Here is a 27,232-nt window from a genome sequence, read left to right as displayed (position 1 = left end):
GCACCTCCTTCAATCTGGTCTATTGCATTCGCTGCTCCCAATGCGGTCTCCTCTACATCAGAGAGACCAAACGCAGACTGGGTGACCAATTTGCTGAACATCTTCAGTCCGTCCACAATCAGGACCCAGATCTCCCTGTCACTTGCCACTTCAACACCCCATCCTGCTCTCAAGTCCACATGTCCGTCCTTGGCTTTTTGCAATGTTCCAGTGAACCCCAACGCAAACCGGAGGAACAGCATCTCACCTTCCAACTGGGCACCTTCCAACCCAACATTGAGTTCAGCAACTTCAGACCACGGACTCCCCCCTCCACCTTCACCCCATTTCCATTCACCTTGTTTTATTTTGTTTCATTTTATCTCATTTATTTTCTTTTTTATTTTCATTCCTTCCATGTCGATGGCACGGTGGTACAGTGGCTAGCCAGGGACCTGGGTTTGATTCCAGCCTCGCGTCACTGTCCGTGTGGAGATTGTACATTCTCCCCATGTCTGCGTGGGTTTCCTCCTGGTGCTCCGGTTTCCTCCCACAGTCGGAAAGACTTGCTGGTTGGGTACATTGGCCATGGTAAATTCTCCTTCAATGTACCTGAACAAGTGCCGGAATGTGGCAATTAGGGGATTTTCACAGTAACTTCATTGCCGTGTTAATGTAAGTCTACCTGTGACATTAATAAATTTTAAAATTCGTTTCATTTTTCCACTCTTTTTTAATCTCACTTTCCATCTTTCTCCCATACCTCAGTCTCTCCTGCCCCACCCCAATAGGGAGATGTATTACGTGTCTCAGGCTGTCCTTTGACACTCTGCTTGCCTTTATTCTGCCATTTCGAAGTTTATTAGTCTCACAAGGAGGCTTACAAAGAGAATAAAGAACAAAGAAAATTACAGCACAGGAACAGGCCCTTTGGCCCTCCAAGCCTGCACCAACCATGCTGCCCAACTGAACTAAAACCCCCTATCCTCAAGGGACCATATCCCTCTATTCCCATCCTATTCATGTATTTATCCAGATGCCTCTTAAAGGTCAGTATCATATCTGCTTCCACTAACCTCCCTGGCAGCGAGTTCCAGGCACCCTCTGTGTAAAAAACTGCCTCGTACATCTCCTTTAAACCTTGCCCCTTGCACCTTAAACCTGTGCCACCGAATAATTCACTCTTCCATCCTGGGAAAAAGCTTCTGACTACCCACTCTGTTCATGCCTCTCATAATCTTGTAGATTTCTATCAGGCTGCCCCTCAACCTCTGTCATTCCAGTGAGGCCAAACTAAGTTTTCTCAATATCTCGTCATAGCTAATGCCCTCCATACCAGGCAACATCCTGGTAAATCTTTTTTGTACCCTCTCCAAAGACTCTACGTCCTTCTGGTCGAGTGGCGACCAGAATTGAACGTTATATTCCAAGTGCAGCTTAACTAAGGTTCTATAAAGCTTCAATATGACTTGCCAATTTTTAAACTCAATACTCTGGCCAATGAAGGCAAGCGTGCCACATGCCTTCTCTACCTGCGTTGCCACTTTCAGTGACTTGTGTACCTGTACACCCAGATCCCTCTGCCTATCAATATTGTTAAAGGTTCTGCCATTTACTGTATATTTCCCATCTTTATTACACCTTGCAAAATGCATTACCTCACGTTTGTCCGGATTAAACTCCATCTGTGATCTCTCCGTATTCATACTATAATAAAATTACTGCGAAAATCCCCTACTCGCCACATTCTGGTGCCTGTTCAGGTACACTGAGGGAGAATTTAGCATGGCCAATGCATCTAACTAATTACACATTCTGATCTCTTAATGTACCGCTATTAACACCGTCCTTTAGCATTGATCACCATTTACATTCCCTTTGGCTTTTTGCACGTGGCATCTTTGTCGATCTCTCCCATCACCACCAACCACTATCTCTATATCCAGCTCCCACAGCTTCACCGCCTGCCTCCAACCATACAGGATAAATCTCATCTCCTTTTCTGTCATCTTCAGCTCTGATGAAGGGCCATCCAGATTCAAAACGATGGCCCTTTCTCTCTCCAGAGATGCTGTCAGACCTGCCGAGAAAGGAACATAGGAACATAAGATTTAGTTATGTTCTGTAAGTAAGCAATTCAGCCATTCGAGCCTGCTCCGTCACTCTATATCACCATGGCTGATCCCCATCTCATTCTAACTCCACTTCCCTACCACTGGTAGCACAGTGGCACAGTGGTTAGCAGTGCTGCCTCACAGCACCAGGGACCCGGGCTCGATTCCTGGCTTGGGTCGTTGTCTGTGTGGAGTCCGCACATTCTTCCTACGTCTGCGTGGGTTTCCTCCGGGTGCTCCAGTTTCCTCCCACAGTCCAAAGGGTGTGCCGGTTAGCTGCATTGGCCACGCTAAATTCTCCCTCAGTGTACCCAAACAGGCACTGGAGTGTGGCAGCTAGGGGATTTTCACAGTAACTTCATTGCAGTGTTAATGTAAGCTGACTTGTGACTAATGAATTAACTTTACATTTTCCCCATCGCCCTTTATCCTGCTTTTGATCAAATATTTATCTTTCTCTTTCTTCAATCCATTGATTGATTCTGCATCCACTGCTCCCTGGGGCAGTGAACATAAGAACATAAGAAATAGGAGCAGGAGTAGGCCATCTGGCCCCTCGAGCCTGCCCCGCCATTCAATAAGATCATGGCTGATCTGTCGTGGCTCAGTTCCACATTCCCGCCCTCTCCCCATAACCCTTAATCCCTTCTCTTATCAAAAACCCATCAACCCGCTTCTTAAAAATATTTAGCGAGGCAGCCTCCACCACTTCAACGGGTAGAGAATTCCAGAGATTCACCACCCTTTGAGTGAAGAAGTTCCTCCTCAACTCCGTTCTAAACCGCCCCCCCTTTATCTTGAGGCTGTGCCCCCTAGTCCTACTGTCCTTTCTGAGCCTGCTGAAGTGTTGAAGTCACTACACTATACTGTCTATGGATAAAGGATGCAATTCCTCTTGCTCATTTCAGACAGAGTTTGACAAAGATTACAAAAGGTAAATCTTTTTCTTCAGTCTCCAGTCAGAGGTGGATTGTATAATGAAGTTACAGACCTTTTTTTTAACCATTCAGGTCACATCGGAGAAATCTGCGTCTTGGATGAGGGACGTGTGTTAGCTATGGTTGACCTGAATTAGCGTGTAACGTGTAATTTAAGTTCCTGTGAGTAACTCATGGCAAAGGATGAAGGCAGACAGTTACCATGATAGCTCTTCACTCTACACAATCAGACAAGCGGAAAATGGGAGTGTTTCCTCTCTCAAAATTGCAGCTGAAGTGGATTCTAATCAGGAGTTGAATTATACGAATCCCTGAGTGTAATGTGGCAGTTTCTTTTCTGCTGGACAGGCTGAACCAGACTGAGAAAGACACTCTCCAGAAAAAAACCACCTGAAAAATTAATGCTACAATGCAATTGATGAAACAGCCCAGGAGAACAAGAATCTAATTGTACAGTGAATGAGAAAGCACTTAGTAATAAGCGTTGAATGTTCCTGCTCTGCTTGTGTGTAATTTAAGTTCCTGTGAGTAACTCATGGCAAAGGACGAAGGCAGATAGTTTCTATGATCGCTCTGCACTATACACAATCAGACAAGCAGTGAGTAAAGAAAGAATCACATCTTTGAGTTCTTCTCTCTGGTTAAACTGAGCACCAAAGACATTACATTTGGCCCTGTGGGTGGCAGCTGCTGTCCCAGCTCCCTGTTTGCCTCCTCCCATCACTCTTCACCTAACTCAATTCAAAATATCCATCTCACTCAATGTACGCCAATCGTATCAATTTAGGTCAAACACATGCGCGGGAAGGGAATTTGTTAGATGATTGTTTGAGCACTGGGAGGTGATATCCCAGCGATATTAGGGCGACACGGTGGCACAGTGGTCAGCACTTCTGCCCGGCTTCGATTCCTGGCTTGGGACACTGTCTGCGTGGAATCTGCACATTCTCCCCACGTCCATGTGGGTTTCCTTCAGGTGCTCTGGCTTTTTCCCACAGTAAGAAGTCTCACAACACCAGGTTAAAGTCCAACAGGTTTATTTGATAGTAAAACACCATTAGCTTTAAGGTCACTCACCCGAAGAAGGAACAAAGCCCCGAAAGCTAGTAGCATTTGCTACCAAATAAACCTGCTGGACTTTAACGTGGTGTTATGAGACTGTGTTTAGCCCAGTCCAAAGCCAGCATCTCCACACCGTTTCTCCCACAGTCCAAAAATGTGCGGGTTAGCCGCATTGGTCATGTTAAATTGCCCCCTAGTGTCCCGGGATATGTAGGTTAGGGTTAGTAGGGTAACATATGTGGTGTTACGGGAATAGGGCCTAGGTGGGCTTGTTATCAGTGGAGAGTTGATAGGCTGAATGGCCTCCTCCTGCACTGTAGGGATTCTATGAATCTATTAATCCAGAAACTCAGCTAGTGTTCAGGAGACCTGGGTGCGAATTCCGCCACAGCAGATGGTGGAATTTGAATTCAATAAAAAAAATCAGGAATCAAGAATCTACTGATGATGATGATACTATTGTTGATTGTTAGAAAAACCCATCTGGTTCACTAATGCGCTTTAGGAAAGGAAATCTGCTGTCCTTACCTGGTCTGGCCTACACGCAACTGCAGGGTCACAGCAATGTGGTTGACTCTCAACTGCCCTCAGACAGCTAGGGATGGGTGATACATGCTGGCGAACCAGCAACGCCCATGTCCCACATATGAACAAAAAGATGTATAACGAAACAGTTGGTCACCCAATGAGGAGGAGGTGGAAGAGGACAAGGAGAGTGAGAAAAATGATGATGACAACAGGGACAGACAGGGGACCTCCTAGTCGGCCACTTCTGGGCTTGGCCAATCTGATCATTCCTAGATCCAGGCTGCGGGTGGTCAAAGGGTCATCCGATCTGACTGTCTGCCCCTTTTCTGTGGCTACGTTTGGAGAGGGACCATGCAGTGTCCACAGGCCTTCTGTGCTCGTTGGGCACCGCTGGGCCTGGAGTCGGTTCCTGACCCAGTTAATCACATTTTGGTTTGATGTTTCCTTCCAGATTCAGATTACTTTGATACAATATCTCTTCATGGGGCTGTTTTTTAGTTTATCCCACTGTTTGTGAATTTAGTTTATCTGGTTACCCAAAAGAAGCAAAGGTCTAATGTTTTCCAGATTTCTAAAGAGACACACTTGGTCATCCGATATGAAGCAGGGTGAGGGTACGGAGGAGGGCGAGAGTGGGGAGAAGGATGAGGGAAGTGGAGGAGTGTTCAGGGGTGGGGAGGAGGGTGAGGGGTGTGGAAGAGGGTGAGGGATGGGGAGGAGGCTGGAGGGGTGGGGAGGAAGGTTGGGGCGTGGGGAGGAAGGTGAGGGATGTGGAAGAGGGTGAGGTATGGGGAGGAGGGTGGAGGGGTGGGGAGGAAGGTTGGGGCTGGGGAGGAAGGTGAGGGATGTGAGGCAGGGTGAGGAGTGGAGAGGAAGGTGAGCGGAGTGGAGGAGTGTTGAGGTACGGGGAGGAGGGTGAGGGGAGTGGAGGAGGGTGAGGGGTGGAGAGGAAAGTGAGGGGGTGGGGAGGAAGGTGAGGGGTGGGGAGGAGAGTGAGGGGCAGGTGGAAGGGTAAGGAGTGAGGAGGAGGGTGAGGGGTGGGGAGGAGAGTAAGGGAATGGAGGAGGGTGAGGGTGTGGAGGAGGGTTCAGGGGTGGGGAGGAGGTTGAGGGGCGTGGAGGGGGGTGGAGGTGAGTGAGGGGTGGGGAAGAAGATGAGGGGTGTGGAGGGAGGGTGAGGGGAGTGGAGCTGGGTGTTGGGAGGGGAAGAGGGGAGGGGAGGGAGGGAAGGTGAGGGTGGGAAGGAGGGTGAGGGATGGGGAGGAGGTTGAGGGTGGGGGGTGGGGAGGAGGATGGAGGGAGTAAGGGGAGTGAGGGTCGGGGAGGAGGGTTGGGGGGGTGCGAAGGGTGTGAGGGAGGGTGAGGGTGGGGGGGGGGGTCGGGTGAAGGAATGGAGGTGGGTGTTGGGTGGAGAGATGGGCACAGCAGATCAAATCAGAGGATCTCCTCTTGGCTGCTCCTGGGCCTAACCAAGATGGCCGTCAACAAGTCCAGGCAGCTGGTGATCCACCCGGGCGGGGGGGGGGGGGGGGGGGCGGCGGATATCAGCTGCTTCTCTCCCATGGCCGTGTTTGCGGTAGGGTGTCTGTGGAAAGGGCGTGCATGGTGTCCACGGGTACACTGCAGGCCTTCTGTGACCAGTGGACTTGACAAGGGGCTGGACTACACCAACAGGCCCAGGAAATTAGTTTAATTAGCTAGGCTTCCTTTAGACGTTGTTTTCATTACAATTCCCTGTTGAGGGTCTGTCACGCCCGTAAATGAGTTTATATTTTATTGGTTTGTGAATGACTAAACAGAGGCGCTCACCCATAGCCAAGATACCTGCTCTTGTTTAATCTCAGAAGCTAAGCAGACTGAAGCTTGTTTAATACTTGGCTGGGAGCACTGTGTGCAGTAGGATTAAGGAAGTCATTTAATCGAGGCATGGTAGACATATCTACTTCGAGTATAATAAATCTGTGCTTCAATCAATGGTTGCCTTCCACAATTTCCTGTTCCACCAGTGACAACATTGGAGGAGGGGGTTGGTCTGGAAAACCCACCCCCCAAACTGTTTACATGTGAATATTATCTTGACCTTGCTTGCAATTATCTGTGCCCCTTAAAGGGCTCATTAGTGACTTTTTTTTCTCTTGGGAGAGTAGAAGGAGACGTATATGGGAGGCAAGGTGGCACAGTGCTTAACATTCCTGCCTCACAGCACCGGGAGCCTAGATTCAATGACGGTCTGTGTCGAGATTGCACTTTCTCCCTGCGTCTGTGTGGGTTTTCTCCGCCTGCTCCGATCTCCTTCTGCAGTGCAAAGATGTGCAGGTTAAATAGATTGGTCACGTTAAATTGCCCTCAGTGTCCAGAAATGTGTAGGTTAGATGGGTCGTTCGTGGAAAATACGCAGGGTTACGGGGATGGAGGGAGGGGAGGGTGGGTGGCTAGGTAAGATGCTTTTTTGGAAAGTGGGTGCAGGCTATTACGCCAAATGGCCTGCGTCTTCCCTCTGTGTGCCCAGAGGGTTAGCTGAGTTTCTGGATTTATTACCTCTAAGAAGGAAATGCGAGAGTGCAGAATGCAGTGTTACAGTCATAGCTAGGGTATAGAGAAAGATCAACTTAATGCAAAGTACATCATTCAAAAGTCTGATGGCAGAAGGCTAGCAGATGTTTTTGAGTTGGCTGGTATGTGTTCTCAGACTTCTGTATCTTTTTCCAGATGGAAGAAGGTGGAAGAGACTACATCTGGGGTGTGTGGGGGACCTTGATTATGCTGGCTGCCTTTCCAAGGCAGCAGGAAGTGTAGTCGGTGTCAATGGATGGGAGGCTGGTTTGAGTGATGGGCTGGGCTTCACTCGTGACCCTTTGTAGTTCCTTGCAGTCTTGGGCAGAGCAGGAGTCATACCAAACTGTGATACAACCAGAAAGAATGCTTTCTATGGAGCGAGTTGTAGCGGACATGCCAAATTTCCTTAGCCTCCCAAGAAAGTAGAGGTGTTGGTGGGCTTTCTTAACTATAGTGTCGGCACTTGCAGCGAGGCCCAAGGTAGAAACACCAGGACGCATGCAGAAAATTAAGATAGTTTGAAAAAGCGAATAGGGAAAGGAACCAGAAATGACACTATATTTTTGAAGGTGAGTTACGTGGTTGGGGTAGTGGGCGTCTAGAATCCAAAACTGGAAAATGTTTAGTTTCTCTGCAGCCAAAGTGAAAAATATTCTCATCATCATTGCTAATGTAACACCTTAAAACAATATTGATGGGTAAGATCTTTATAATTCCTTTTGTGCACATACCAATTAATGTTTTGTATTTGGTACATGTTAAGTGATAATATTGTTGTTTGGAAACATGTTAAATTACTGGGGTGAATTTAATACCTATAATTCACCGTACCAAATTACCACAGCAAAGCATCACAAAGATAAATAAGAGATGCATTGGCTACAAGTTCAATGTTGTATCTGTTTATGAGATTTGTATTTATTTATGAGACAGTGACAAACAGAGCCATTAAACTTTACATTGAACTTTGATTAGCCGACACAAAGCATCGCGTATTGTTTTGTTCTCCATCGCATAAAAAGGATATAGATGCGCAAGTTTGACTTGATTTATTATTGTCACATGTACTGGGGTACAGTGAGAAGGATTGCTTCTTGCGCACCATACAGACAAAACATAACATTCATAGAGTACACAGGGGAGAAGGAAAGGAGACAGTGCAGAGTGTAGTGTTATAGCCACTGGATATCTTAAGGATAAGATCAGAAGACCATTATACATAGATGCAGAATTAGGCCACTCGGCCCATCGAGCCTGCTCTGCCATTCAATCATATCTGATATTTTTCTCATCCCCATTCTCCTGCCTTTTCCCCATAACCCCCGATCCCCTTATTAATCAAGAACCTGTCTATCTCTGTCTTAAAGACACTCAATAACCTGGCCTCCACAGCCTTCTGTGCAAAAGGTTCCACAGATTCACTACTCTCTGGCTGAAGAAATTTCTCCTCATCTCTGTTTTAAAGGATTGTCCCTTCAGCTTGAGGTTGTGCCCTCTGGTTCTAGTTTTTCCTACCAGTGGAAACGTCCCCTCCACATCCACTCTATCCAGACCTCGCAGTTCCCTGTAAATTTCAATAAGATCCCTCCTCATCCTTCTAAACTCCAACGAGTATAGACCCAGAATCCTCAATTGTTTCTCAAACGACAAGCTCTTCATTTCAGGGATCATTCTTGTGAACCTCCTCTGAACCCTTTCCAAGGCCAGCACATCCTTCCTTAGATATGGGGCCCAAAACTGCTCACAATACTCCAAATGGGGTCTGACCAGAGCCATATACAGCCTCAGAAGTACATCCCTGCTCTTGTATTCTAGCTCTCTCAACATGAATGCTAACATTGTATTTGCAATGTTAGCATTCATGTCAAGATAGAAAACAACACTTCTTCCACAATTATCCTCAGCAAGGCTGTGTCCTCAGCCTCTTACTATACACCTTGTACACTTATGACTATGGTCACCAAACCCTGCTCCAACTCCAGGTTCAAGTTTGCTGATGACACCACTGTAGTGGGTCAAATCTCAAACAATGTTGAGACAGAGTACAGGAAAGAGATAGAGAATCTGGTGAATTGATGCGATGACAATAATCTCTCCCACAAATCAGTAACACGAGGGAGGCAATCACTGACTTCAGGAAACATAGTGGAGGACATGCCCCTTCCAATCAACAGGCAGTGGAAATGATCAAGAGCTTCAAGTTTCTAGGTGTCCAGATCACCAACATCCTGTTCTGGTCCCTCCATGCCGACACTATAGTTAAGAAAGCCCACCAATGCCTTTATTTTCTTAGGAGGCTAAGCAAATTCAGCTTGTCTGCTAGGACTCTCACCAACGTTTAAGGATGCACCATAGAAAGCATCCTTTCCTGGTGTATCACAGCTTGGTATGACCTCTGCTCTGACCAACAACGCAAGAAACTACGAAGGGCTGTGAACATAACCCAGTCCATCATGCAAATGAGCCTCCCATCCATTGATTCCCCCTACACTTCCCGCTCCCTCCGTAAATCAACCAGCACAATCAAAGACTCTTGGCACGCCAAACAGACACTGTGTCATATGCCAACCGACTCAAGAACAGCTTCTTCCCTGCTACGCTCCAGAGAATAAAGTCCTAACCTATTCAATCTCTCTCTGTAACTCAGCTTCTCAACACCCGGCAACATCCTTGTGAACCTTCTCTGCACTCTTTCAACCTTATTTACATCCTTCCTGTAACTAGGTGACCAAAACTGTACACAATACTCTAAATTCGGCTTCACCAATGCCTTATAGAACCTTACCACAACAATCCAATTTTTATACTCGATACTCCGATTTATAAAGGCCACTGTACCAAAAGCACTCTTTACGACCCTATCCACCTGTGTCGTCACTTTTAGGGAATTCCGTACCTGTATTCCCAGATCTCTCTGTTCAACTGCACTCTTCAGAGTCCTACCATTTAGCCTGCCATCAGATGTTTGAATGGAGCTACCATATATTAAGCTGATCCTTATCTAAACCGTAGCTATGACTTTAACACCCTCTTCTTTCCTTCTCCTTTCCTTCTCCCCTGTGCACTCTATGAATGGTATGTATAGCACAGAAGAAACAATACTTTTCACTGTGAGCCAATATATGTGACAATAATAAATCAAATCTAAATGGGGCTCTAGCCATGTGTTATAAGCAGGTAACTGTATGGGTTGAATAAATCTTCAGGTAAGTTAATCAAACTCCATTTTCCAGCAGGTTATTGGTTTTGAAGGAGAATGTGTGTTGTATTTAATCTGGTTCTCCATTCCTTTCTGATCTCCTAGTTCCCTGCAATTCAAAGCTTCAAGGACTTAGCACTAAAATGTACTCTGTACGAAATGTACAGTCCCAGACATAAATAGTTTCATTCATCTCAGTCTCTCAATTAAGACAGAGGAGAGAATTGAAGATGTGTTTACAGTATAATGTACTGGGTAAAAGGGAGGTAGCTTGGTCAAAATTACAGTTCTTTGCTGCAAAGTTTTTTTTAATTGATAGTGTAAGCACCATTATGGACTCAGGAAAGGTTAATGTTTTAATGTTGGCAAGTGTGAGGTGGTCCACTTTGGTAGGAAGAATGGTAGGAAGGACTATTACTTACGTGGCGAAAAACTGCAGCAGGCGACGGTGCAGAGGGACCTCGGGGTCCTTGTGCATGAGTCGCAAAAACCCAGCTTGCAGGTGCAGCAGGTGGTCAGGAAGGCGAATGGGATGCTGGCCTTCATAGCGAGGGGGATTGAATATAAAAGTAGGGAGGTCTTGCTGCAGCTGTATAGGGCATTGGTGAGGCCGCAGCTGGAGTACTGTGTGCAGTTTTGGGCGCCGCACCTGCGCAAGGATATTTTGGCCCTGGAGGGAGTGCAGAGGAGGTTTACTAGGCTGATACCGGAGTTGGGGGGATTGAGCTATGAGGAGAGGCTGAATAAACTAGGCTTGTACTCGTTAGAGTTTAGAAGAATGAGGGGAGATCTCATTGAGACGTATAAGATGATGAATGGGATGGATAGGATAGAGGTGGAGAGACTCTTCCCGCTCAAAAAAGACAGTAGGACTAGGGGGCACAGCCTTAAGATAAAGGGGAGGCGGTTTAGAACGGAGTTGAGGAGGAACTTCTTCACTCAAAGGGTGGTGAATCTCTGGAATTCTCTGCCCGTTGAAGTGGTGGAGGCTGCCTCGCTAAATATTTTTAAGAAGCGGGTTGATGGGTTCTTGATAAGAGAGGGGATTAAGGGTTATGGGGAGAGGGCGGGAAAGTGGAACTGAGCCACAACAGATCAGCCATGATCTTATTGAATGGCGGGGCAGGCTCGAAGGGCTAGATGGCCTACTCCTGCTCCTATTTCTTATGTTCTTATGTTCATCAGTTATGTTTACAAACTGTACTTTCGAACATCATCACCTACACATCAGTCTGAGATTTTCCAATATGGTTTAAAGTTGATCTACGTCGAGGCTTTCTCAGAAGAATAAGGATATCTGGCATGTCCATTACGACTCTCAACCAGCTTTTACAGATGCACCATAGAATCATACAGTGCAGAAAGAGGCCCTTCGGCCCATCAGGTCTGCACCGAACACAATCCCACCCAGGCCCTACCCCCATATATTATACCCACAAATCCCACTAACCTACTCATCACTGGACACTAAGGGGCAATTTCTTAGCATGGCCAATCAACCTAACCCGCACATCTTTGGACTGTGCAGGAAACCGGAGTACCCGGAAGAAACCCATGCAGACACGAGGAGAATGTGCAAACTCCACACAGACAGTGACCCGAGCCGGGAATTGAACCCAGGACCCTGGAGCTGTGGAGCGGCAGTGCTAACCACTGTGCTACCGTGCCACCCAATGGATGTATCATGTTTCTTCCTGCTCTGACTAAGACTGCAAGAAATGACAAAGGGTCGTGAATGTAGTGCAGTTCATCACACAAACCAGCCTCCCATCCACTGCCTCTGTCTAAACTTCCCGCTGCTTCGAAAAAACAGCCAACATAATTAAGGACCACACGTACCCCAGACATTCCCTCTTCCACCTTCTTCTGTCAGGAAAAAGATACCAAAGTCTGAGGTCACGTATAGGCCAACTCAAGAGCAGCTTCTTCCCTGCTGCCATCAGACTTTTGAATGGACCTACCTCACATTAAGTTGATCTTTCTCTACACCCTAGTTATAACTGTAACATTACATTCTGCGCTCCTTCATTCTCATCTCTATGAACCGTATGCTTCGTCTGTATAGCGCTCAAGAATCAATATTTTTCACTGTATATTAATACATGCGACAATAATAAGTCAAATCAATTTAAATCAAATCAAATCAAAGGCTCAGATTCCACTGGTAATTACTAAGAGTTAATTTGTCTTCCATTAATCCAGGTGCTTGAGTTACATTGAGACGAAGAGCAGGGGTAGACAAGATGGATTTCAAGCCTGCTGCGCTATTCAGGAAGATCATTGTTGAACTTTTCCATCAATTCTGCATTTCCTCCTGATTCCCATATTGTTTACTTAGTGGGACAAAATCTTTCAATCTCAGTCTTGAACAGACACTTCAAATGAGCACCTCCTCTCCTGTGGGATAGAGAACTCACAACCCTCCGAGTGAAGTAATTCCTCCTCACCTCCTGTGCTAAACGGCCACGCCCATCTCAGGACTGTGCCCCTGTGTTGTAGCCTCCCTCACACGGGGGGTGGGGGGTGAGGGTGGGGGGGGGGGAGGTGCGGGCAGCGGTAAGCAGCCTCTCACATCTGTCACATTCTCTGAGCATTTTATACATTTGAACCAGATCACCTCTTGTTCTTTAAACCCCAGTGAATATCACTCTACTCATTTCAATCTTGCCGGTCAGCCCTCTCGGTTTAGGAATCATCCTGGTGAACCTTCACTGCACCTTCTCTTAGACGAAGTATACCTATCCTTAGCTAAGGAGACCAAACCTGTACATAGCACTCCAGATGTGGTCTCACCAAAGTGCTATATAATTACAAGAAGGTTTCTTTACTTCAACCCTCATCCCCCAATAATAAAGGCTGACATATCATTTGCCTTCCTGTTTGCTTGCTGTATCTGCATGTTACCTTTTTTGTGACTTATATACAAGTTTACTCAAATTTCTCCAAATATCAAAGTGTTATCATTGGAGTTAGTTTCTTTTAATCTTTTCTCCTTTCTTTCTCCCTTCATTCCCTCCTTTCCTTCCTTCCCTCCCCTCCTTCCACTAAGTCATCAGCTGATGAAGGAGCAGCGCTCCGAAAGTTTGTGATTCCAAATAAACCTGTTGGACTTTAACCTGGGGTTGTGAGACTTCTTACTGTGCCCCACCCCAGTCCAACACCAGCATCTCCACATCCTTCCACTCTCCCTTTAAGAAATAAGGACATTTTTGAGCTCTTTCGCCCACTAGCCTCCATTGATAGAAACTAATTGCTCTCCTAAGGTTTTCCTGAGAGATGTAAGAGCAGGATGTTGCAGCTTTTTTTTAAACCAGAAGCACTGAGGCAATGCACAGTGTCACTAGATGGCAGAACCAGGATTCACGTCTAAAAATCTCTGCGCAGTAAGTTTGCCGATTAGCGCTGGGGGGGGCAAAAGAAGGCCAAGAAAAAGGGATAAATTATCTGAGACAAATTTAGTCGGGACAGACTTTGTGAATTGGTGGTTCACAAGCTAGGCTGAGCCCCCCATTACAGATTGACATTGTCAGAGGGCTGGTGATAAATGCCTTACTTACCCATGGGAAAGGGAGCAAGACAGGAGAAAATGAAAAGGATCCAAATCTGTCACTGCTATTGCTTGAAAACTTTGCTTATACAAAGCAGCGCAGGACGCAACAGTGATTACAGAAGACTTGAGTTTCTTTTTCAAGTATTTATCCAAGTCTCTATTGAAAGTGACTGGGTCTGCTTCCACAAGCCTTCCAGCCAGTGTACTCCAGATTCTAATAACTCACTGCATTAGGAAAAAACTCCTCTTCTTCTTCCCACTGTTCATTTTGGCAATTATTTTAAATCAGTGCCCTTTGGCTATCTACCCTCCTGCCGTTGGATATGATTCAGATATATTGGATATATTGTTGACTCTGTCAGAACCCCTCATAATTTTGATTTTGATACTTCAAGGTTTGGAACAGTGTTAACTCGATCACAGCAGTTGAAGCCAGCGACTGTTCCTCCAGCAAGAACATCCTGTTCAGATGAGTGGAGTTTTAATGTGTAACTCCTCCATTCTGCACTGATAGGCAGGAAGGTTGTGTGGTGCATTGGGGGTGACGTCCCTGCCTTTTCCTTATTCATTTGCAGGACATGGTGTCATCGGCTGGCCAGCATTTATTGCCCATTCCTAGTTGCCCTTGGAGGGCAGTTGAGAATCAACCACATTGCTGTGGCTTTGGAGTCACATGTAGGTAAAGACAGCAGATTTCCCTCCAGATTGGTGAACCATGGGTTTTATCCAGCAACCGGCAATGATCTCATGCTTATCATTAGACTGCAAATTCCAGGTTTTTTTTATTGAATTTAAATTCCACAATTTGCCGTGGCGGGATTCGAACCCAGGCCCTTAGAACATTAGCTGAGTTTCTGGAATAACAGCCTAGCGATAATATCACTAGGCCATTGCCTCTAAAACAGAAGCTGTGGGTCCAGGTCCTACCCCAGAGCCTGATGTCAATGTGAAAGCATAATGTGACCAAACTGATTGAGTATCAACCTGTAAATCCTTCCAACATGTCAGAGACTGGTGCTGAGAATGGGAGAGATTCCTGGTCAGCAATGTTATGGAGTGAAAATGGAAGCTTCTACCATCACCATCCACAGTTCCTGACTAAACGTGGAAGTGCATGTTGCTACAGCAATGCAGAATCAGACTGAACCATCGGGAGGCTTAGAAGGTTTAGAAACTGTCGGAAGTTGAACTCCAAACAGACAGAGAAAAGTTGGTGGAGTGAGCAATAGCTGGCAGATGAAGTTCAAAGTGGAAAATTGGGAGCTGCTGCATTTTGGTAGGAAGAGCATGGAGACAGTATAAAATAAAGGATGCTACTCTAAAGGGATGCAAGAACAGATGGATATGTATAAGTGCATAAGCCATTCAAGGTGGCAGGGCGGATTCAGAATCAAAGGTTTCTGTGGGTAGATGGGAATATGGAATTAGAATCAGATTAGCCAGTATTGAATGACGGAGTGGGTTCGAGGTGCCACATGACCAGCTCTTGCTTCTATTTCATATGTCAGTAAGTTGAGGGATTAAATAGCAAAGTATTCAGTACCTGGGCTTTATTAATAGGAGCATAGAATTCAAGAGCAAGGAGGTTATGTAGAGCTTGTACAGGGCACTAGTTGGCACGTGGGCAATGCCCATGGGCAGTGTCAGTGGGTGGGGCTATTGGGGGGGAGAGCCATGGACGGGGCCTGTGGGGAAAGTAGGGTCCGCTGCCACTCTGCACACGATCAGTGGCAGAGGGAGGGGGTCCTGCGGCGACTCTGCACGTGATCAGTGGGGGAGAGTGGCCGGACTGCCATTTGTTGGGGGTGGGGGGGGCAGGTTTAATTAAGGCATTAAAGAGGGTAAAGTTAAATATTCTTTTTAATATCACAAGTAGGCTTACATTAACACTGCAATGAAGTTACTGCGAAAATCCCCAAGTCGCCACACTCCAGCGCCTGTTCAGGTGCATTGAGGGAGAATTTAGCACAGCGAATGCAACAAACCAGTGCATCTTTTGGAGTGTGGGAGGAAACTGGAGCACCCGGAGGAAACCCATGCAGACACGGGGAGAACGTGCAGACTCCACACAGACCGCGACCCAAGCCGGGAATTGAACCCAGGTCCCTGGTGCTGTGAGGCAGCAGTGCTAACCACTTTATCTTGCTGTCTTGAACAGGCAGCCAGTGGGGGCTCAAGTTGACATTTGCAGGTCAGCTCACAGTCATCTCTGGGACAGAAGAGGATTAGGTTCAGAGAAGGCCAGATTGCGATGTAAATCCTCCTCTGCCCCTAGAAGATAAATTTAACCTGGATTCCCACACATTCCAGAACCCAAGATGCTCTGAGAATGTAATCACTTCACATGCCTTGTGCCAGTGGCCAAGCTCCAATTCGCGCAATGTTCCAGTAGGCCACATGATGGCCCAGTGGTTGGCACTGCTGCCCCTCAGAACCAGGTGCCCGGGTTTGATTCCTGTCTTGGGTCAGTGTGTCATGTTCTCCCTGTTTAGTGTGCTTCAATGAGATCACCTCACATTTTTCTAAACTCTAAACCAACACTTCTGCCGCTGGAATCAGTTTCTCCTTAATTTCCCCATCAAGACTCTTCATGATTTCCAACACCTCTATCAAATTTCCTCGTAACCATCCCCGCACCAGCTGAAAACCCCAGATTCCCCAGTGTCTCCACTCTAACTGAACCCCCTCATTACCAACCTAGCAAATCTCTTCTGCACCCTCTCCAGGGCCTTGGCATCCTACCTAATGCGTGGCATCGAGAACCGAACACTCTCGCTGAGGCCTAGCCAGTGTTTTATCAAGGTTTTGTCTAACTTGCTTGAATGTGTGTTCTATACATCGATTAATAAAGCCAAGAATCTCATATTTTCTTTTAAATAGCTTTCCAGCACTATCCTGTCACCTTCAAAACTTGGTACATACATACACCCCCCCTACCCTTCCCCCTGCACCCCAACAACCACTCCCCACCCCCACCGCCACCCCCAGGGCTCTCTGTTCCTGCATCCCTTTTCTAAAATTATGCCATTTAAGTCTGATTGCCTCACCTCATTCTTCCTGCTAAGATAAATTTGTTCGCACATCTCTGTAAAATCACACTCTCATTTCACTGTGTCTTCCTGAAATCTTTTACTATCCCTTTCATTGTTTACTGCATTTCTGAGGTTCTTGTCATCAGTTAACTTTACAATGTTGCCCTGGGTACCAAAGTCCAGGTCACCAATGTTAATTCTATCCCAAGTCAGTTGGTGACATTTGAAAGTGCATATTAATATTTTTCTTGATAACATTACAAAATGCAGCCTTGCATACACTCGCTCCTAACCTTCTCTCCCACATGTCCCAGCGGTCTTGCTTTATAAATGCTCTAGATACTTAATTAACAATGCCCTTTACCTGTATATTTAACAACATAATTAACATCACATTGACAACAAATAAACACCAAAAGGATGAGTGAATTTCTCACTTGCCTTACATCCATCTGCTTGTGAAATAGTCGAAAGCTTCAGGTTTCTAGGTGTTTGGATCACCAACAACTTGTCCTGGTCCCTCCACACCGAAGCTGTAGTTAAGAAAGCCCACCAACACTCTCAGGAGCCAAAGGAGACTCAGTGTGTCCATTAAGACTCTGACCAATTTTTACAGATGCACCATAGAAAGCATCCTTTATAGATGTATCACACTTGGTATGGGTTCCTGTCCTGTCCAAGAACACAAGAAACTACAATTGCAAGAACATAGCCCAGTCCCTCATGCAAACCAACCTCCCATCCATTGACTCTCTCTTCTGCAGCCTGGGAAAAGCAGCCAGCTTTAATAAAGCTAATGACTTCGCCTCCGCAGCCTTCTGGGGAAATAGATTCCATAAATCAACCATCCTTTGGCTGAAGAAATTCTTCCTCACCTCAGTTCTAAAGGGTTGTCCCTTTCCTCCGAGGCTGTGCCCTCCGATCCTGGCCTCTCCCATTCATGGAAACATCTTCTCGATGTCCACTTTATCCAGGTCTTTCATGATTCTGTAATTTTCAATGAGATCCTCCCTCATCTTTCCATACTTCATCAAATATAGACTGATAGTCCTCAGGCACTCCACATATGTCAAAATTCACATTCCTGGGATCATTCTCACGAACCTCTTTTGGACCTTCTCCAAGGCCAGCATAGTAATAACTTAGCCTTATTTATTCATGATCTTTTCCTAGTTATAAAAACATTGCCTGTCTTTGAAACTCGACAGCTAAAAATCCCAAATCTTCGCTTATCTACTAATGCAAATTTCTACCAATGTCATGTTTACCTATAGAACACAGTGGCACAGTGGTTAGCACTGCTGCCTCACAGCACCAGGGACCTGGGTTCAATTCCCGGCTTGGGTCACTGCCTGTGTGGAGTTTGTATGTTCTCCCTGTGTCTGCATGGGCTTCCTCCGGGTGCTCTGGTTTCTTCCCACAGTCTGAAAGATTTGCTGGTTAGGTACATGAACCTGAACAGGCACCAAACTGTGGCGACTAGGGGAATTTCACAGTAACTTCATTGCAGTGTTAATGTAAGCCTTACTTGTGACTAATAAATAAAACTTTGCCCGCATAGAATCCTACAGTGCAGAAGGAGGCCACTCAGCCCATCGAGTCTAAACTAACCACAATTACACCCAGGCCCTATTCCCACAACCCCATGCATTTATCCTAACTAGTTGCCCTGACACTAAGGCGCAATTTAGCATGGCCAATCCACCTAAGCCACACATGTTCTGTTGTGTCCTATTCAATTCAAGTGCCTCTCTTGCACATCTAGCCCATTTGATGTTCTCAAGCATTCAGTCACCAGCTTAATTAAATCAGTCATAGATATACACATACATGTGTGCACACACATATATACACGCGCGCACACATGCACACACACATACATGTGCATACACACACACACGTACACACACACGCATATGCGTACACAAGCGCACACACACATATACATACACGCGTGCACACACGTGCACGCGCGCGCACACATGCGCACGCACACGCGTACACACACATACGTGTACACACGCACGCACACGCACATGCGCACACACAAACACGCACACACATACACACACACAGACACACACACAGACACACATACAGACACATCACTTACAATTTTGCTTTACAAAACACCATTGTAGACTCCAGAAATACATCCCAAATGGTGTTTTCTTCACAATGGGCTGCCTGCAAATAAGATTATTAAATCACCAAGATTGGATGAAATGCACCCCAAGATGCTGAGAGAAATAAGTGTGGAAATTGTACTGAACATAACGTTCCAATTCTCCTCAGGAACAGGGAGCTATGTCAGGAGGAGGGAGAATCGCAACAGTTACACACTTGTTCAAAAAGTATTGTTAGGATAAGCTCAGCAAATTCAAGTTAAGTCAGTTTAACCTTAATGGTGGGAAAGGCTTTAGAAACGATGGCCAGAAATTTCCCGTCCCACCTGCCGCGGGAATCACAGTGGGCAGAACAGAAAATCCCGCAGACCGGCTAAAGGTCCATTGGGCTCAGTCAGGAATTTTTCAGTCTTAGGGCGCGTGCAACCAGGAAGTCCCACCCAATAAATTGGGGCAATATTAACAATCGCTTGGAGAAGGATGGACTAATTAAGGAAAGCCAACATAGATTTATTAATGGGAAATAATTTCAACAAACTTACTTCTGTTTTTTGATGAGGTAACATAATGGGTTGTTGAGGGCAATACAGTTAAAGATTATTTATTAGCGCCACAAGTGAGCCGACAGTAACGTTGTAATAAGGTACTGGGAACATCCCCAAGTCGCCACACTCCGGCACCTGGTCGGGTACACCGAGGGAGAATTTAGCACTGTCAATGCACTTAACCAGCACGTCTTTCGGACTGCGGGAGGAAAGCAGAGCACCCAAAGGGATTCTTTGCATACACAGGGAGAACGTGCAAACTCAGCACAGTCACCCAAACCGGGAAATGAACCCAGGTCCCTGGCGTTGTGAGGGACGCCAACAACCTGTTCTGGTCCCCCTATGCCAACACTATAGTTAAGAAAGCCCACCAACGCCTCTACTTTCTCAGAAGACTAAGGAAACTTGGCGTGTCATCTATGACACTCACCAGCTTTTACAGATGCACCATAGAAAGCATTCTTTCTGGTTGTATCTGGTGGTATGGCTCCTGCTCTGCCCAAGACCACAAGGAACTACAAAAGGTCATGAATGTAGTCCAATCCATCACACAAACCAGCCTCCCATTCATTGACTCTGCCTACACTTCCCGCTGCCTCAGCAAAGCAGCCAGCATAATTAAGGACCCCACGCTCCCCTGACATTTTCTCTACCACCTTCTTCCATCGGGAAAACGATACAAAAGCCTGAGGTCATGTACCAGCTGACTCAAGAACAGCTTCTTCCCTGCTGCCATCAGACTTTCAGAAGGTTTTACTTAGCATTAAGTTGATCTTTCTCTAAACCCTAGCTATGACTGCAACACTACATTCTGCATGCTTTCGTTTCCTTCTCTATGAAGGGTATGCTTTGTCCAAATAGCACACAAGAAACAATACTTTTCACTGTATGTTAATCCATGTGACAATAATAAAGCAAATCAAATCAAAGTTGTAGAAGTTCCTCAGTGTAGTTTCCTAAACCCAACTATCTTCAGCTGCTTCATCAATGACCTTCCTCCCGTCTTAAAGTCAGAAGTGAGGATGTTTGCTGGTGATTGCACAATGTTCAGCATCATTTGTAACTTCTCAGATACTGAAGCAGTTCAAGCCCATGTGCGGCAAGACCGGAACAACATTCAGGCTTGGTCAAGTAACCAAGTAACATGTGTCTCACACAAGTGACAGGCAAATGGCCACCTCCAACAAGAGAGAATCTAACCATCTCCCCATGGCACTACCGTCACTGAATCCCTCAGCGCCCTGAGGGTCGCCATTGACCAGAAACTGAACTCAAAGAGCCATTGAGAAAAGCCCAGGAAAACATCAGGCTCCCATTTGACACCTTCTGCCACCATTTTGTTCAGCTTCCCAGATCCTAGATTGACTGAGGCAACCCAAAATTTCTCATTCATGCGGAATTCAAAACAAGGGGGCATAAAGGTAAGAGAGTCAGTTAGAAATCCCAAAAAACATTCAGGAATAACTTTGTTACCTAGAGATTAGAATCATAGAGTCCTACAGTGCTGAAGGAGGCCATTTGGCCCATCGAGTCTGCACTGACCACAATCCCACCCAAGCCCTATCCCCATAACCCCACATACTTATCCTGTCAGTCCCCTGGCATTAAGGGAAATTTAGCGTGGCCAATCAACCTAACCTGCACATCTTTGGAGTCTGGGAGGAAACTGGAGCACCCGGAGCAAACCCCACACGGGAAGAGTGTTCAGACTCCACATCGACAATCACCTGAGGCCGGAACTGAACCCTTGGTGCTGTGAGGCAGCAGTGCTAACCACTGTGCAACCGTGCCACCCATTTTGATTAGGAAGCAGAACTTCCTATCGTAGGGTTGCAGTGAATCATGTGGCGGCTTTTCAGGTAAAGTTAGATAAGTAGAGGAGGGAGAAAGGAATAGGGGGCAATGCTGATAGTGCTGTATAAACAGTGACATTGACAAGCTGGCCTTGATTGGTACTGTGAATACTGTGGAAGTGAAATTCTGAAATTTGAACAGATAAATGTCTGAATAAAAAACAAAATTTTGGTGCGTGCTCACTCACTTCAGAGGGCAGGTCAGAATCAAACATATCTTCCTCAACCTTTTATCACCATTAAAATATAAAAGGAATAAATTTGAAACATTCTTATGTTGCTCTGGTGCCCAAGAGGATGTTTCTTTAAATATGAACTAACTTTTCCATTATATAAAAGAGAGAGGATGTGAATGAAACTTTTAGAACGCTGGTGGGGTTATAGGATCCTTTGTATGGTTTAGTTCAATTAAAAGACTTCATTTTAAGATATTTCTGCCTGTGTAACTAACTACGCCAAGTTTTCAAGCTAATTGGCCACATTTTAAACACAGCAGGCATTCTGGGATTAGTTGGAAAGTTGACTGCATTCTAAGCAAAACAGACTTTCTCATAAACACTTTTTATGACCACAGAGCTGCTATTTGTTTTTTTCTAAGTTGGAGACTGTGTGTGTCCAGCAATTTCAATAACATTTTGTAGTAACAGTTATATGTTTAATTAGTTCAGTCCTGTGCAAAGCTTGGATTGAGTTTGTATAAGGACTGACATCTGCTGGTCCTTCTCTCTCTCTCTCTCTCAAGTAATCCTTCTTCGCTTTCTGTAATGTGTTAATTATAAATGATGCTCAATAACGGGAGTTCAGCTTTGGACTAGTGCTGCCTACGTCTATTCTAAGAAATGAACAGGCTCTACAGGGATCAAGTAAATTATTTGTCACGTATTCAAGTGCAGGGCTGAAAAATATCAATGCAAAATTAACAAGCCAAAAATGAACCACGATATCCTAGTCCTGAACACATAGCCCCGGTCAATGTTCCAGTTCACCTCTGAGGGAGTGCAACACAGTTGGAGATGCCATCTTGCAGAAGTAATGAGATCCCATTTATTTTCTGTTCAACTTGAAAGTGGCATAATTTCAAAGAAATACTGCCGTGTTCTCCCTGTTGCGCTGTCTGATCTTATTCATCAATTTGTGTCACTAATAAAACAGATTATCCAGTCGTTATCGCACTGCTGTTTGAAGGGGTTGTCCGAGTGCAAATTAATTACTGTGTTTCTCACTATGCAACAGTGAACACACTTCAAAAGATACTTCATTCTCTGTAAAGCCCTCTGGAACTGCCGGAGGATCTGAAAGATGCTGCCTAAATGCCAGTCTTTGCCTTGAGTTATCTGCCAGAACTACTTACAACCTCAGAACCAGTGGTCAAGTTGACTGTGACAGCAGTGACAGAGTGTTCTGCATCTGATATGTCACAGAGTGCTCTTTATCAAATCTATTACACCAGTCACGGTCAACTGCCTTATATTGCCACTGAAATAGGAACAGCATAATTTTATTTATCACTTCTGTAAATCATCAGGTGTTGCTAAGGAGACAGGTTAACTCGTCACAGATCACAGTCGAAGCGCTGAGGGCAATGAGATTCTGGGTGAGTGGCAGCAACTCGGGGCTGCTGATATTTAGTGACACACAGCAGTGCCTCTTCCCCTGGTGGAGTATTCTGCCCTCCTTCCCCCGAAGTCAAGGGGCTTTTGAATTCCTCGCTGCATTTTACAGCCCCGCCCCTGATGCAACAAGGACATAAAGTTCCATCCAGTTAGTGCAGGTAACTACTGAGGATCGGTGAATGAAGTCTAATCCATCGTGCAAACCAGCCTCCCATCCATTGACTCTGTCTACACTTCATGCTGCCTCGGCAAAGCAGCCAGCATAATTAAGTACCCCATGCACCCCAGATATGCTCTCTTCTCCTTTCTTCCATTAGGAAAAAGATACAAAATTCTGAGCTCACAGACCAATTGACTAAAGAACAGCTTCTTCCTTCTGCCATTAGACTTCTGAATGGACCTACTTCACATTAAGTTGATCTTTCTCTACACCCTAGCTATGACCGTAACACTACATTCTGCACTCTCCCGTTTCCTTCTCTATTAACAGTATGCTTTGCCTGTATAGTGCAGAAGAAACAATATTTTTCACAGTATACTAATACATGTGACAACAATAAATCAAATCAAATCAAAATCAAATGGCAGTGAGTCAAAGTTCTCATTCTCATGGGGTAGGATGAATTTATAGACCCCGATGGCGTGGATGAGCGGGGCGGTGGGCACAAAAACTAGTGGGATCAGGTGGCATGTCAGTTTGAGGAGGCCATTTCTGGCACTGGGGATTTTGCCTTACCCAGTCCTGAGCTACAGCGCCATCAAGAAGTCTTGACTTCTGATCTGCAAGTGCTTTGTAACCATCTTCTCCACCTCAACATCATTCCCAGGCTATCAATTAAAGACAATTAATTAATTAAACATTTCAATTAAATCATGTTTACGTGAATTAAAGCCTAATACTTGAGATCTGAAAGACAAACAAAGTGCTGGAAAAGCTCAGCAGGTCTGGCAGCGTCTGTGGAGAGAGAAATGGTTTTAGAGTGGAATTTTCTGGCCATTTACACCTTGCACTGTTCCGGGAATTACTAGCTATAGAAAGAATGGAAAGTCTGCCTTAGTGCACCACTAGGTGTGGGAAGAGAATTGGAATGGAATTTCATGACCACCAGATGTTCCAAACTATTTTACAGATGATGAAGTATTTTTTGAAGTACAGAAGGAGACCATTTGGCCCATCGAGTCTGCACCAACAGCTATCCCACCCTATCGACATAACCCAATGTATTTATCCTGCTCAGCCCCTGACATTAAGGGTCAATTTATCATGGCCATTCCACATAACCTGCGCATCTTTAGACTGTGGGAGGAAACAGGAGCACCCAGAGGAAACCCACGCAGACATGAGAAGAACATGCAAACTCCACACAGACAGTCCTCCCGAGACCAGAATTGAACCCAAGTGCCTGGCGCTGTGAGGCAGCAGTGCTAACCACTCTGCCACTGTGCCAATTTTATAATCACAACTCAACCTCAACCTGAGGCACGATCCAGTCTGCAAACCCAAAATTGCACAGATTGCTCTGTACTGTCAGAGGCACCATGGGTGAAGAGGGAGCTTACTATGTGTTATTTGGTGATATACCTTACTTTTCTAGCCATTTTATTAACTTAGCCTGTAGATGGCCTAGGCTAAGGCTATTGTACAGTAAGTAGGCAATGGCCTACTGGATTTACATCCAAAAACCAAAAATATCTAAATACCAAAATGCAATTGGCTTCAAGGATTTCAGTTGAAGGACCCTGTATGTCATATCTTTCTCTTCAATATTGACGGGGAATGGGGGGTGGGAATGGGGGCGTGGTGTGTTGTCATGATAAGGCATCGAATCGCAAGACAAATTAGCCAGGAATTTGGATAGAACTCAAGTCAAGGCAACAACACTGGCTGTTCACTGCACTAGCTTGAGGTTATATGCTCCTGGTGTTGGTTGAGGGATATACATTGATAGTAAAGCATAATATAAGTGCCTTTCTTTAGCACTGTCAATGTTTGTTGTTTCCTTTGTGTGTCACACATCCCTTCATATTTTCTTTGAAAAGAGTGTTTATAAAGCACAATGGTTAGCACCACCACTTCACAGCACCAGAGACCCGGATTCGCTTCCCAGCTTGGGTCATTGTCTGTGTGGAGCCTGCATGTTCTCCCTATGTCTGCATGGGTTTTCTCCAAGTGCTCCGGTCTCCTCCCACAGTCTGGTTAGGTGCATTGGCCGCGCTAATTTCTCCCTCAGGCGCTGGAGTGTGGCGACTAGGGGATTTTTCACAATAACTTTGTTGCAGTGTTAGTGTAAGCATACCCATGCCTCATAAACATTTTTACTTTTTCATGATGAGGAGGTCTTGTGATGCGGTGGGTAGCATTCCTGCCTCTGAGCCAGAAGATCTGGGTTCAAGCCTCACCCCAGGACTTGACAACTAAGGAAAGTGCATTCGTAATGCAGTCAAACAGGTTAAACATCAACCTGCCAAATCCTTCCAACACGCCAATGACTGTCAGTGGGAGTGGGAGGGAATCCTGCTTAGCTATGCTTGATGTGGAGTGATGCCTGAAAGCCTCTGGTGACAGACTGTGCTGAGAATTACTAGCAATGGAAAGAGTGGGAAGTCTACCTTAGTGCACCACTAGGCGTGGGAAAGAAATTGGAATGGACTTTTATGATGACCAGATATCCCAAACCTCTTTACAACCAGTGAAGTAGTTTTTGAAGTGTAGATCACAGAACGACAGTGCAGAAGGAGGCCATTTGGTCCATCAAACCCGCACCGACAACAATCTCACCCAGGCCCTATTCCCGGAACTTCATGTATTTATCCTCTGAATCTCCCAGATGCTATGGGGAAATTTAGCATGGCCAGTCAACCTAACCTGCACATTTTTGGGCTGTGGGAGGAAACTGGAGCACCTGAAGGAAACCCACGCAGACACGGGGAAAACATGCAAACGTCACATAGACAGTGATTGGGGCCGGAATTGAAGCTGGGCCCCTGGCACTGTGAGGCAGCAGTGCCATTCATGTAGTCATGACTATGTTGCCAGATGTTTCGCAAATGTTTTACATACCGCAAAGAGGCAATGACCACATCATTTTTTATGTGATACTGATTGGTGGACAGTTATTGACCAAGACAGCAGCCCACTCCTCTTTGAAATTTTAACAATCATTTATGGTGCTCTGAGAGTGTGGATGGGTCTGGGTTTAATGTCTCATCTGAATGATGGCCCCACTGACAGTGCAGCACTCTGTCAGTACTGCACCGCATCATCAGCCTAAGGTTTTGTGGTCAAGTTCCAAAGCTGGACTTATCCCACCAACCTTCTGAGTGCCAGCCACCAAACCACTGTTGAACAAAACAAGGTTTGATTTGATTTATTATTGTCACGTGCATTAATAGACAGTGAAAAGTATTGTTTCTTGCGTGCTACACAGACAAAGCATACCATACATAGAGAAGGAAATGAGTGAATGCAGAATAAAGTGTTACAGTCATAGCTAGAGTGTAGAGAAAGATCAACTTAATGCGAGGTAGGTCCATTCAAAAGTCTGATGGCTGCAGGGAAGAAGCTGTCCTTGAGTTGGTTGGTACATGAGCTCAGACTTTTGCATCTTTTCTGTGATGGAAGAATGTGGAAGAGAGAATGTCCGGGGTGCATCAGATCCTTAACTATGCTGGCTGCTTTTCCAAGGCAGCGGGAAATGTAGACAGAGTCAACGGATGGGAGGTTGGTTTGCGTGATGGATTGGGCTACATTCACGACTTTTGTCATTTCTTGCGGTCAATATTGTTTTGATTGAAATGTTCTCCCAGTTGGGGTTGGGGTTGGGGTGGGAGGGGTCAGTGTGGAGAGGGATATGAACTGATATTGTTGCAGCACCCTGCCCCTCAGTGAACGAGATCAGCTTTAAGCAGTTCCATCAATTATTCCATCCAAGAATACACGTGGGCACAATGTGGCCAAATGAAGTCGTGATATGGGGCATGATTTAATTAGATTCACTTTAACAGCATTGTTAATACTTGTGTTAATGCTGACCAGGAGAAAATTCCACTTTATTGAACCTATTAATTCCTGTGTTTATCGAGCTGCTGATGAGCTGAAATCCTAAATTAATATACTTTGACAATTATGTCCTTCGTT

At 45.6% G+C, this 27,232-nt stretch overlaps 1 protein-coding gene across 1 annotated transcript in view; it reads left to right on the top strand.

The window, feature by feature from the left end:
• LOC145341267 (putative G-protein coupled receptor 149) overlaps positions 1–27,232 on the top strand; it is a 147,546-nt gene that overhangs the window by 20,478 nt on the left and 99,836 nt on the right. The window lies entirely within an intron of this gene.

This window comes from Carcharhinus amblyrhynchos, chromosome 3 (assembly GCF_965287045.1).
Source record: "Carcharhinus amblyrhynchos chromosome 3, sCarAmb.v2.hapA, whole genome shotgun sequence".
Classification (NCBI taxonomy): Eukaryota; Metazoa; Chordata; class Chondrichthyes; order Carcharhiniformes; family Carcharhinidae; genus Carcharhinus; species Carcharhinus amblyrhynchos.
The sequence above is the reverse complement of the archived record's forward strand: the minus strand, read 5'-3'. Positions and strand labels throughout refer to the sequence as shown.